This window comes from Pimephales promelas, chromosome 24, assembly GCF_988280905.1.
Source record: "Pimephales promelas chromosome 24, fPimPro1.hap1.1, whole genome shotgun sequence".
NCBI classification, from domain to species: domain Eukaryota; kingdom Metazoa; phylum Chordata; class Actinopteri; order Cypriniformes; family Leuciscidae; genus Pimephales; species Pimephales promelas.
This window is the reverse complement of record NC_142792.1, coordinates 28180624-28192168: the sequence shown is the minus strand read 5'-3', so window position 1 is coordinate 28192168 and position 11545 is coordinate 28180624. Positions and strand designations below refer to the sequence as shown.

The 11545-nt window shown below is 48.7% G+C and overlaps 1 protein-coding gene across 1 annotated transcript in view; it reads left to right on the top strand.

The window, feature by feature from the left end:
• Positions 1 to 11545, top strand: part of LOC120480880 (NACHT, LRR and PYD domains-containing protein 3) — a 246496-nt gene that overhangs the window by 124144 nt on the left and 110807 nt on the right. The gene's annotated exons all lie outside the window — the stretch shown is intronic.

Sequence of the window (11545 nt, the reverse complement as noted above, 5' to 3'; positions counted from 1 at the left end):
ATACAGAGTACCGATACCGATACTGTCACCTGGTTGATGAAGCAGACAGACGAAGCTTGATTCCAAACGAAAACAAAGCTTCAGGGGGCTTTTACACTGGGCTTGTTTGCTGTGGCCCAAGCCCGAGTGCGTTTGCTCCGGGTGCCCCGCGGCGTTGGTCTGGTTTCACACTAGGGCTGAACGATTATGGAAAATAATCTAATTCCGTTTTTTTTTACCAATATTGCGATTGCGATCTTTACCTTCTGTAGGCCTATTAGTCGACAAAGACAAGCAATAAATCATTGTACAGTAGGGATGGGAATCTTTAGGCAGCTCATGATCTGATCTACTTTTTTTCTTATTAATTAATCTTAATAACACTTAAAATATGTATTTAATTACATGTGTAAAAACACATACTTTAAGAAAATATATATAAAAAAACATTTAATTAAACCAATTACATGTTAAGAAATTTAAATAGGCTATATAAACTAACATAGCTTCAAAATATGAAAGCTAGTAAATAAAGAGAAACAAAAAGCATTACAAGCAATAAAGAAAGAGTGGTCTCAGTATTTAAATTTTTTTTCATTCAAGAGGTGGAGTGATTTCCCCTCAGTTTAGATATGATAAGCTGCATTCACACTAATGAACATATCTCTATTAAAATTGTAAATGTGGTTTGTCCTGTTGGTTTAAGATATAACTCACCGTGTTTGCATTAATTTCGCGTCATGAAAGCATTTTGACATGCAAGTACGTTTAACCAATGAGTCGCTCACGGCCACATGCACGAGCGCTCTTCACAAATCACGCGTTAGTATTTTAAAACGAAAGCAGCCTTCTCTGTGATTTTCATATTTTTAATATATAAGCCAACTGCACTCCAAAAGACATAAATAATGCCTTTGTGAAGCATTTGTAAGGCAACTTCCTGAACAAGTGCGCAGCCGGGTGCGTGTTGCTTTCAGATTCACGTGAAGCGCGGCACAGTTCGGGAGCAACCAAACTCAGACCACCTCCTCTAGGTAGTCTCGGGATCGGTACCCCAGTGCTCACCCGGGTCCCATGACTAAATGGACTGCATTTATATAGCGCTTTCATAGACATAACGGCCACCAAAGCGCTTTACATTTGCCTCACATTCACCCATTCATACACTCATTCACACACCGACGGTGGTGTCAGCCATGCAAGGCGCCAGCCAGCTTGTCAGGAGCAGCTGGGGTTAGGTGTCTTGCTCATGGACACCTCAACACTTGGTCGAATTGAACCACCAACCTTTCAGTTTGTAGACAACCCACATGAACCACTGAGCAACTGCCGCCAACTAATCAGTGACTACTAAGAACAGGTCCAGACAGAGAGAACATAATTGTGACAGATACTGAATTTGTCATTTTTAAATGTATTGGGTCAAGAAACAAAAAGATTAAATCTTATTAGTTTGCTTATTTTTTCAACAAATATATATTTCTTCCAGTTATTTTCATGCTTAAGCCTGTTAAATTGTATTGAATGAGCTTCTGTTACTCTCACTGTTCTTTCTATTGTTCTATCACATTGTATCTTTCATTTAATAGTACATCACATATTTAGAGCAGCTCCAGCAGGGCTCAGTGCAGAGGATTGGGTCAGTGGCTCAAATAGATACCAGTGAAATATCACAATTCTCTATTACGATTTTAATACTACAGCAAAAACTACTTGCCAAATTAATGTAAATGTAAAACATTATTAAAGACAAGGAGTCAATAGTAATATATATATATATATATATATATTTCGAATTAAAAATAGCACAAATAGAACAAAGAAAGGCTACACATGAAAGATGCCACCCTCCTTGTACTGTGACAAGACCTTCGGTTTATTAAACTGGTGAATACATTGACATTGTTTGAAGTTCAAGCCCCAAACTATTTCATAATTTAACTCTGCATACAGACACACAGAAACTCCTCCTGGTGGTTTTAACCATTGGTATAGAGAAGTTCCCACAGCTCCTCAAACTATACAACTGCTCACTCTGTGTGAATAACTTTTGTATATTAGCAGGTAATAGGTGGTGAAATGCTTTAAATAAGAGTTGTGCCGTGTTCAGTTGGACAAGGTCCTGTACTGTTCGAGATACTCAGGCCCTGTTTACACGAAGGGAAAACGCAGATATTTCCTTGCGGATTGGCCTCTCGTTTACACGAAAACCCCGTTTTTATCACAGAAAACGATTATTTCTAAAAACTCCAGCCAAAGTGCCGGTTATGTGTTGTCGTGTGAACTGGGAGAAATGGCATTTTAGGTTCTCTCTTGTCGATTCTGAGGATTCTGATTGGCTTGCATGGCTTTATCCTTAACCCCTACACTGCCGCCCATGTTTGGCATAGTTATAATGGCGCTCAATGGCGTATTTATGCGGGTGTGTGAACGATGTTATTTTTGAAAACAGAGAGGGGGAAAATATTCGGTTTGCTAAATACCCGGCTTTGTGTAAACGTGGCATCAGCCTTGTGTATTGTACGTATAGCCCTTTTTCGTAAGATAAGTAAAGACTGCAAGGAGTTATTATAATTATTCCCCCATACTTCAACACAATAAGTTAAGTATGGCAGAATCAGGGAAAAATACAGGGTACGGAGTGTATTTTAATCAAGGACATGTTTAGCTTTATTTATTATTGCAAGGCTTTTAGAGACTTAAGATTCTATGTGTCTGATGTGAGTTTTCAAAGTTAATTTATTGTCTATTGTAACTTATCAATCCACTTTTTTATATCCCTTAGTTTAGTGTTTACAACATTAATAACCTTATCATAATTATCATCACAGTAGAAAATTTTAGTGTCATCTGCGAACAAAACACACTTAAGTAATTTTGAAACATTAAATATACCATTGATGTACAAGTTGAATAATTTAGGGCCCAATATTGACCCTTGGCTTTGGTACGATACCATAACATAATACCTCGGTATCGTTACTAAATCGATACCACAGTCGAAAAAAAAGTCTCAATTTAAGTGAATTGAAGCAATTTTATTAGACACTGCTTCAAACTCTCCACTATGTGCAAAGAAAAGTATAAAAAAACAAAACAAAAAAAAAAACGTATCAATGTAAAAAATAAATAAATTCAATCAAGGAACATACAACATTTACATTTAGATTTAATAAAAAAAACGTCTCGGTTACGTTGTAACCCTCGTTCCCTGAGTAGGGAACGGAGACGTTACGTCAGAAGTGACGGAGATTGGGGGGTTTCGCATAGAAAGCCAATCCTCTTCGAGTATTTAAAAACGAGCCAATGGCATGCAATGCCTTGGGGCTGCGGAAATTTGCATAGCGTACTCCGCCCTACTCCGTGAGTATAAAAGGAGGAAGTGAACGCAACCGCAGTATGTCTTCGCTGAGGAGCCAAGACTGAACTCGGCGTCTACCCAGCGATACAGCAGAAGTGGCAGGGAGACGTAACGTCTCCGTTCCCTACTCAGGGAACGAGGGTTACAACGTAACCGAGACGTTCCCTTTCGTAGTCACTTCGAGTTACGTCAGAAGTGACGGAGATTGGGGGTCTGTGCCATCACGCCATCTTCAAGCTGTCTTCCAGTGCCCTGCGAAAGTCTGGACCCCTCCCTTTTTTTTTTTTTTTTTTAGGGATCCTACTTTGACACAGGATTACAAAGGTACACTGGGAAACATATCCCGGGAGGGACATGCTACCAGATGCCTACCGAAGGGAGGACTTAAGAATACTCATATGGCCACGTAGGAACGCATATGGAGACACTGGAGCACCAACCGCAGGTGGCTGCTAAAATTTCAACTCCAGGGGTGGCAGATGGCTTGCCAAGGGAAGACACATGCTCAGAGAGGCTTACAGTGGATAATACACATGAGACGGTTACCATGGGGGAACCGTACGCATGGAGGCACCTAGCCAGCATCCAGAGCAACAGCAGTGGTGCCCGCATCGTCGGTGCTGGAGGACTCAAGACTTCAATGGAAGAACTGAGGAATATCGCACTTATCCAGTCCGGGGAGTGGAGTGGCGAGCAAGCGAAGACACCTGAGCGGGTCCAGAACTGGCCGAAACGAGTACGTGAGAGGATACCGGCTCAATTCGCAGATTATAGAATCTGGCGAAGGTGTTGGGTGTCGCCCAGCCTGCAGCTCTGCAGATGTCTGTTAGCGAGGCGCCATGCGCTAGAGCCCAAGAGGAGGCTACACTCCGAGTGGAATGGGCCGTCACACCAAGGGGGCACGGCCGGCCTAGCTGCTGGTAAGACAAAGCGATGGCGTCCACTATCCAGTGGGACAGCCGTTGCTTTGAGAGAGCCCTTCCCTTCTGGCTCCCCCCATGACAGACAAAGAGCTGGTCTGAGGTCCTGAAACACTGCGTTCTGTCGACATAGGTGCGGAGAGCACGTACCGGACAGAGCAGTGCCAAGGCTGGGTCTGCCTCCTCCAGGGGCAGCGCTTGCAGGTTCACCACCAGGTCCCGGAGGGGAGTGGTAGGAACCTTGGGCATATATCCAGGCCGGGGTCTCAGGAATACGTGAGAGTAAGCCGGCCCGAAGCCGGCCCGAACACACTTCGTTAACAGAGAGTGCGTGCAGGTCCCTTACTCTCCTGATGGAGACCAATGCAATCAGGAGTGCTGTCTACATAGGACAGGGCAAAACTCTACCGACTGCAAAGGCTCCAGGGGAGGCCTCTGCAGAGCACCCAGGTCTACTGAGAGGTCCCCAGAGGGCAGGAGGGGAGGGAAGCGGATTTAGCCCCCTCGCTCCCCTCAGGAACCTGATGACCAGGTCATGCTTCCCATAGACTTACCTTTCACTGCATCAATGGCCGCGACATAAATCCAAAGGGTGGAGGGCGACAGCCTACGCTCCAACCCTTCTTGCAGGAAGGAAGCACGACTCCGATCGAACATCTCCGGGGGTCTTCTCAGCGAGAAGAGCACCAGCTGACGAAGAGGTTCCACTTCAACGCATAAGGTGTCTCGTAGACGACGCTCTAGCGGAAGTGATGGTTGCCGCCACCGCAGGTGGCAACGAACTCAAACCTGCCCCGTCCCATCCCGGAGCCACACGTGTAGTCTCCAGGATCAGGACGAGGGTGCCACGGAGTGCCCCGTCTCTGAGTGAGTAGATCTTGTCTCAGAGGAATAGGCCAAGGAGGTGCTGTCGCGAGGAGCATGAGTTCGGAGAACCACGTCTTGGTGGGCCAATAGGGGACTACCAGCAAGACCTGCTCCTCGTCCTCCTTGATCTTGCACAACACCCGTGCAAGGAGGCTCACTGGGGGAAACGCATACTTGCGTGGGCCCCGTGGCCAGCTGTGCGCCAGCGCATCTGTGCCGAGCGAACCGTCGGTCAGGGAATAAAACCGGGCGCAGTGGGATGAGTCCCGAGAGGCGAACAGATCTATCTGTGCCTCCCCGAACTGGTCCCAAATCAGCTGGACCAACTGGGGATGGAGTCGCCATTCGCCGGAGATGGGACGGACCCATGACAGCTCGTCGGCTGCCAGGTTCCGGTCTCCAGGTATGTATACTGCACGAAGAGACCTCAGGTGCTTCTGACTCCATATCAAGAGGTGGCGGGCGAGCTGCGACAACCGGCGTGAGCGTAGACCCCCCTGGTGGTTGATGTACGCTACTGCCGTAGTGTTGTCTGAACGGACAAGCACGTGCTGGCCCGAGAGCAACGCTCTGAAGCGGTGCAGGGCGAGCCGTACTGCCAGCAGCTCGAGGCAATTGATGTGCATGAGGCGCTGGGGTCCTGTCCAGGAACCGGCGGCTGCATGCCCATTGCACATGGCACCCCATCCCGTGGTAGACGCATCCGTGGAGACAACAAGATGCCTGGAAACTCGCTGCATAGGGACGCCGGTCCGTAAGAAGCTGAGGTTCGACCACGGGAAGAAGGTTCGGCGGCATGCTGGAGTCACTGGAACTCGGAGCGAACCGCGATGCCATGCCCACCTCGGGACTCGATCGCGAAGCCACAGCTGAAGCGGTCTCATATGAAGCAAACCGAGCGGCGTTGCCGCGGCCGCGGATGCCATATGCCCCAGGAGCCTCTGAAATAGTTTCAGTGGAACCGCATTCTTGCCCTCGAACTATCAAAGACAAGTCAGCAGTGAGTGCGCGCGCTCGTTCGTGAGCTGCGCGGACATGGCGACCGAGTCTATCTCCATGCCGAGAAAAGAGATCCTCTGCACGGGGCAAAGTTTGCTCTTTCCCCGGTTGACCCGAAGGCCCAGACGGGCTAGGTGCCGGAGCACCAGGTCTCTGCGTTCGCAACCTGTTCTCGAGAGTGTGCCAGTAACAGCCAGTCGTCGAGATAAATCAGGGTGCGAACCCCGTGTTCGCGAAGGGGAACAAGGGCTGCCTCGACGATCTTCGTGACGACGCGAGGGGACAGAGCTAACCCGAAAGGGAGAACCGTGTACTGATGCCTGGCCTCGAGGCAAACCGAGAGCGGTCTGTGTCGAGGCGATATGGAGACATGAGAGTACGCGTCCTTCAGGTCGATTGCTGCAAACCAATCCTGAAGCCCAACGCATTCGAAAATGCGTTTGGCTGTGCGCATTTTGAACGGCAGTCGAAGGAGAGTACGGCTCAAAAATGCGCAGATCCAGGATTGGCCGTAACCCACCGGTCTTCTGGGGACAGTGAAGTATGGGCTGTAGACCCGGGCCTCACCTCGGCTGGAGGGACCGTCTCGATTGCACCCTTCGCCAGCAGGGTGCAATCTCCGCTCTCGTGACCGGGGCATAGCCACCGACCACCGTGGAGCGAACTCCCCTAAAGCGGGGAGGAGACCTCGCGAACTGAGTCGCGTAGCCGAATCTGATCGCTCTGATGACGCAGCGGGACAGCCCGGGGAGCTCTAGCCGGGCTCCCAGGAACTGAACCAGCGGAGTCATGCGAACCACAGACGTCCCCCCGGAGGGGCAGCGGTACAGGGAGACCGGAATGCGCACAGGAGTTACCCTGTGCGGATGCACAGTCGATCCCCGTTCCCCGAAAGAAGAGACCAGGGAAGGCAGAGCGTTCCACGGGGGTCTGTTCTGCCGGGGGTCTGGCGATAGAGGGGGAGGGGAGTGGTGTAGTCGGGGGACGGCACACGCTCCCATCCGCACCCTCAGAGACAGAGAGGAATGAACGGGGCGACGCACTGGACGTCGTGCGCGCTCATTCCAGTCTGTGCTCAATGACAGTGTCAGCTTTTCCTCAACCAGCTCAAGGAGCTAGCTAGAACAAAAGATTCTCCACCGGCCCTCCACCGGGGAAGGAGGGGCCCTGCTACCGCCTCCTGAGAAAAACCATGACACTATCACTGAGCGGCCCGCCTCAGGAACATCGCTTCGCCTGCCGTTTAGCGGGGCACACGGCCTGAGGGGGAGGGGGGGGACGCTTACCTGTGGCCTCCTCCACGACGCGAACCGGCTGAAGGCTGCTGCTGGGGCCGCGTGGGAGGGAAGGGAGCCGCAGGGGGGGCGTCCTCGGCGGCGAGCTGGCGGAGGCGTCTGAGCCGACGGCTGGTTGGAGGCAGCGGCTGGCCGTCGGGGCAGAGAAACCGCCTTCGTCTGCTCCTAGGCGGTCGAGAAGTGCTGGGCAAAGTCCTGGGCCGCACCGCCGAACATTATTAGTTAGTTAGTTAGTTAGTTAGTTAGTTTACTTTATTGTCATTCAAACATGTTAGACATGAAGGAACGAAATTCGTTTCCCAGGTCCGGCAGCGTAATACAGAATAAATAACAATTCAATTCTCAGATTAACCCCAATAGAACGTATAAAATGGACTATATATATTACATTAAAATATCCTAACCATAAAAAACAATCAAGACTATAACCCATCTGACTATAATCATCATAAAGTGTCATGTGCAGTAGCAGCTATAGGCAAGCAGAGGGCAAGAGGAACCTAAACCGAGGAGTTCATAAGCCTCACTGCCTCTGGAAAGAAGCTGCACTTCAGTCTTGTGGTTCTTGCTCTAAGGCTACGCAGCCTTCTGCCAGAGGGGAGGATGGTAAACAGTTTATGCGCTGGGTGAGTGGAGTCCTTCATAATGTCCGATGCCCTTCCTCTGCACCTGTTTACATAGATCTCATCTAGGGAAGGAAGGCTGTCGTTTGTTGTTATTCTCCTAGCAGACTTAACTACTCGCTGCAGCGCCTTCTTGTCGGCTGCAGAGCAGTTTCCATACCAGGCCGTGATGGAAAATGACAGTGTGCTCTCCACCACACACCGGTAAAAACAGGTCAGAATAGCAGGGTTGAGACCGGCCTGCTTTAACCTCCTTAAATAGTACAACCGTTGATGAGCTTTCTTAATAATGCTGGCTGTGTTGGTGTGCCATGTGAGGTCATTGGAAATGTACAGGCCCAGATATTTAAAGTTGGTCACCGTCTCTACAGCTACTCCCTCAATATAGAGGGGGGGAGGTAGGATTTGACCTCTCTTCCTAAAGTCCACAACCATCTCTTTAGTCTTTCCCACGTTGATGCGGAGATTATTTTCTCTACACCAGACCACGAGTTCCTCCACCTCCTGCCTATACGCTGACTCGTCATTGTTGGATATTAGTCCAATCACCGCCGTGTCATCTGCAAACTTCACAATGTGATTGCTCAGACGTGTTGCAGAGCAATCATATGTAAGAAGCGTATACAACAAAGGACTCAGGACGCATCCTTGTGGGGAGCCTGTGTTAAGTATAAGGGTGGAAGATAAGGTGCCGTGGATCTTAACCGACTGTGAATGATGAATGATGACTGTGAATGACATTATGATGCTCCTGGACCACAGCGGTGGGCATCACCTGACCAAGGGAGCGAGCGACCGCCTCCGTGACCCGTTTAAGGGCAAGGTAGGCGGCAGGCTCGCAGCTCGCTTGGTCCGTCCCCTCCTCGTGCACATTCCTGAGGAGCTAGCTTTGTAGGTGCTCATCATATGCAGGGCGAAGGCTGCCTGTCCCGCCGCTCTACAGAATCGCGCCGCCATAGACGACGAGAACCCATAGGCTTTGGAGGGGCATCTGAGAGCAACCGCCGGTTGACCGGGGGAGCCCCAGCGTACCCACAGACAGCCGCATCGCCGAGGGGAGGAAGGGCGGGGAACTGAAGCACGCTTTTTTTTTTTTTTTTAAATATTATTTTTATTTATTTATTTATTTTTTAGTGCGTGTCAGTTCCGCATGCAACTCGGGGAAAAAAAGGAAATTGGGGTTGGCCGTGGCCGTAAGGCGGCAGCGTTACCCAAAAACCAATTATCCAGCCGCGAGAGATCGGGATAGGGCGGAGTTCCACCCCCACCCGATGCTCACGGAGGCCCGAGATAGCACGGCCATCATCGCGGGATCAGACACGGCGACGCCGACGCTCCCGAGGGAGGCAACGCGGCCGCATCCTCACTTCCCGAGGAGTCAAGCCCGCCTTGTGATGCTGCGATCGTCATCGCATCATTCTCTGGAGCGCCGAGCGAAACAGACGGTACCTCAGAGAGGCAGATGTCTGAAGCGATACAGCGCTCACTGGCTCTAACACTGAGCGGTGGGTGTGACCCGAGGAACTAACGACGGGGTTTTTTGTCACACATTCACCGTCATATCACCCTATCCGCGAGTCGAACAGCTTCTATTTTAAGAAGCAGAACGAGTAACGGACACGGGGACTCTCACTATCAGATCATTGAGTCTCGATCACAGTGTAGAGATGCTCATGTTCCCATTCAGAAGGAACATGAAACATCCGCGAACGCTGCTCTGCATGCTGAAGCCCAGGCACACACAGAGCAGCGATCGCGACCATCAGAGAATGACATGAGACGAACGCACCCAGAAGAACACGGGCGAGTCGTCTTTAAAAAGACGTGCCGCGTGCAGCTCTTTCACTTAAAGAGAGGAGGAAATTCACTCTTTCAGCGCTGAGGCGACCAGGGAGAAGCGCAAAGTCTGGCAGACCACTGCTCAGATCGCAGGCAATGCAGAGTCTCGCTGGGTACCGCCGTCACACCAACACTGAAGAGGACGCTCGTCTCGAAGAGTCTTGAAACAGTGAGAATGGCTTTCAGGAGTGAAGAGTTCTCTTGGCTCCGAAGCGAAAACATACTGTGGTTGCGTTCACTTCCTCCTTTTATACTCACGGAGTAGGGCGGAGTACGCTATGCAAATTTCCGCAGCCCCAAGGCATTGCATGCCATTGGCTCGTTTTTAAATTCTCGAAGAGGATTGGCTTTCTATGCGAAACCCCCCAATCTCCGTCACTTCTGACGTAACTCGAAGTGACTACGAAAGGGAACTGAAATTATACAATTAAAATAGGTTAATTATCTATAATAGATTAACATATAATAATAATAATCGAATAATGGAATTACATCCTGTCATGAATCAAGAGAGTTATCAACATTTATAGCTTTTATTCATCTTGGTTTGGTTACTGTTTGGGTTCATATTATGCATATAATACATTGCATAAAGTAATGTTAAGAAGCTACTCATGTATTAGTATACAACTTTTTTAGGTCATTATATTACTGATTGATCTAGATTAATAAATGCTATAGTGTTAGGCCAGGGTACCAAATGAATGTTGACAAATGTAGTTTAATTGCAATATTAGTAATATTACTCTCTCTCTCTCTCTCTCTCTCTCTCTCTCTCTCTCCCTCTCTCTCTCTCTGCCACAGTGGCAATAAAGACATAAACTGAATTGGTTCTAGCGTGTCATGCAAGAAGATTTGAGCTTTCGTGTTTACCGTATCATATTTAATTGATAAGCTCTTATGGATGTGTGCTGTTCAGTGTTCAATAAAAATCTAAATTAAATCAGTTGAATGATGAACTCACCTGTCGATCTCTGAACTCTTTCAACGAGTCAGGATGAGCAACTGACGAGCGCTTCTGCAGATTTGATGTGTTGCCTTCCATGGCAACACATTATTTAAAGCTGTGGTTCTCAACTCCAGTCCTCGGGACCCACTGCTCTGCATATTGTGTATGTCTCCCTTATTTAACACACCTGATTGAGTATGAACTGTACTGAGTGTGTCAGATAAGAGAGACATACAAAATGTGCAGAGCAGTGGGTCCCGAGGACTGGAGTTGAGAACCACTGATTTAAAGCAACGTTTGCAGAGGGGTGCATTAAGGTCTGTTTCTTTACTTTTCTCATTACTTTAGTAGGCAAAGTAATGCCTTATTTCACTCAAACTGCTCTCTCTATTTGATTTCGGGCACGAAGAAATTCGAATGAGCTTCGTTTAATCCATCGTGTTTCCTCGTCAGCGTTTGCCGGTTTTGCGTGACCGCGTCAGTTTCGGTAGCGCACTGCTGCCTAGTGGAGAACTTCGAAACAGCAGCGCATCAAATACCGAATTTAACAAAATTATGATATTGTACCGTTTGAAATATATTAAATACCAGTATTTTTGCAGTACCGGTATACCGAGCATCCCTACCTGGGGGACACCGCAAGAAATTATACTACAGTTCGATGAGAACTCACCCATCTGCAAATATTGCATTCTGTCACTTAAGTAGATTTT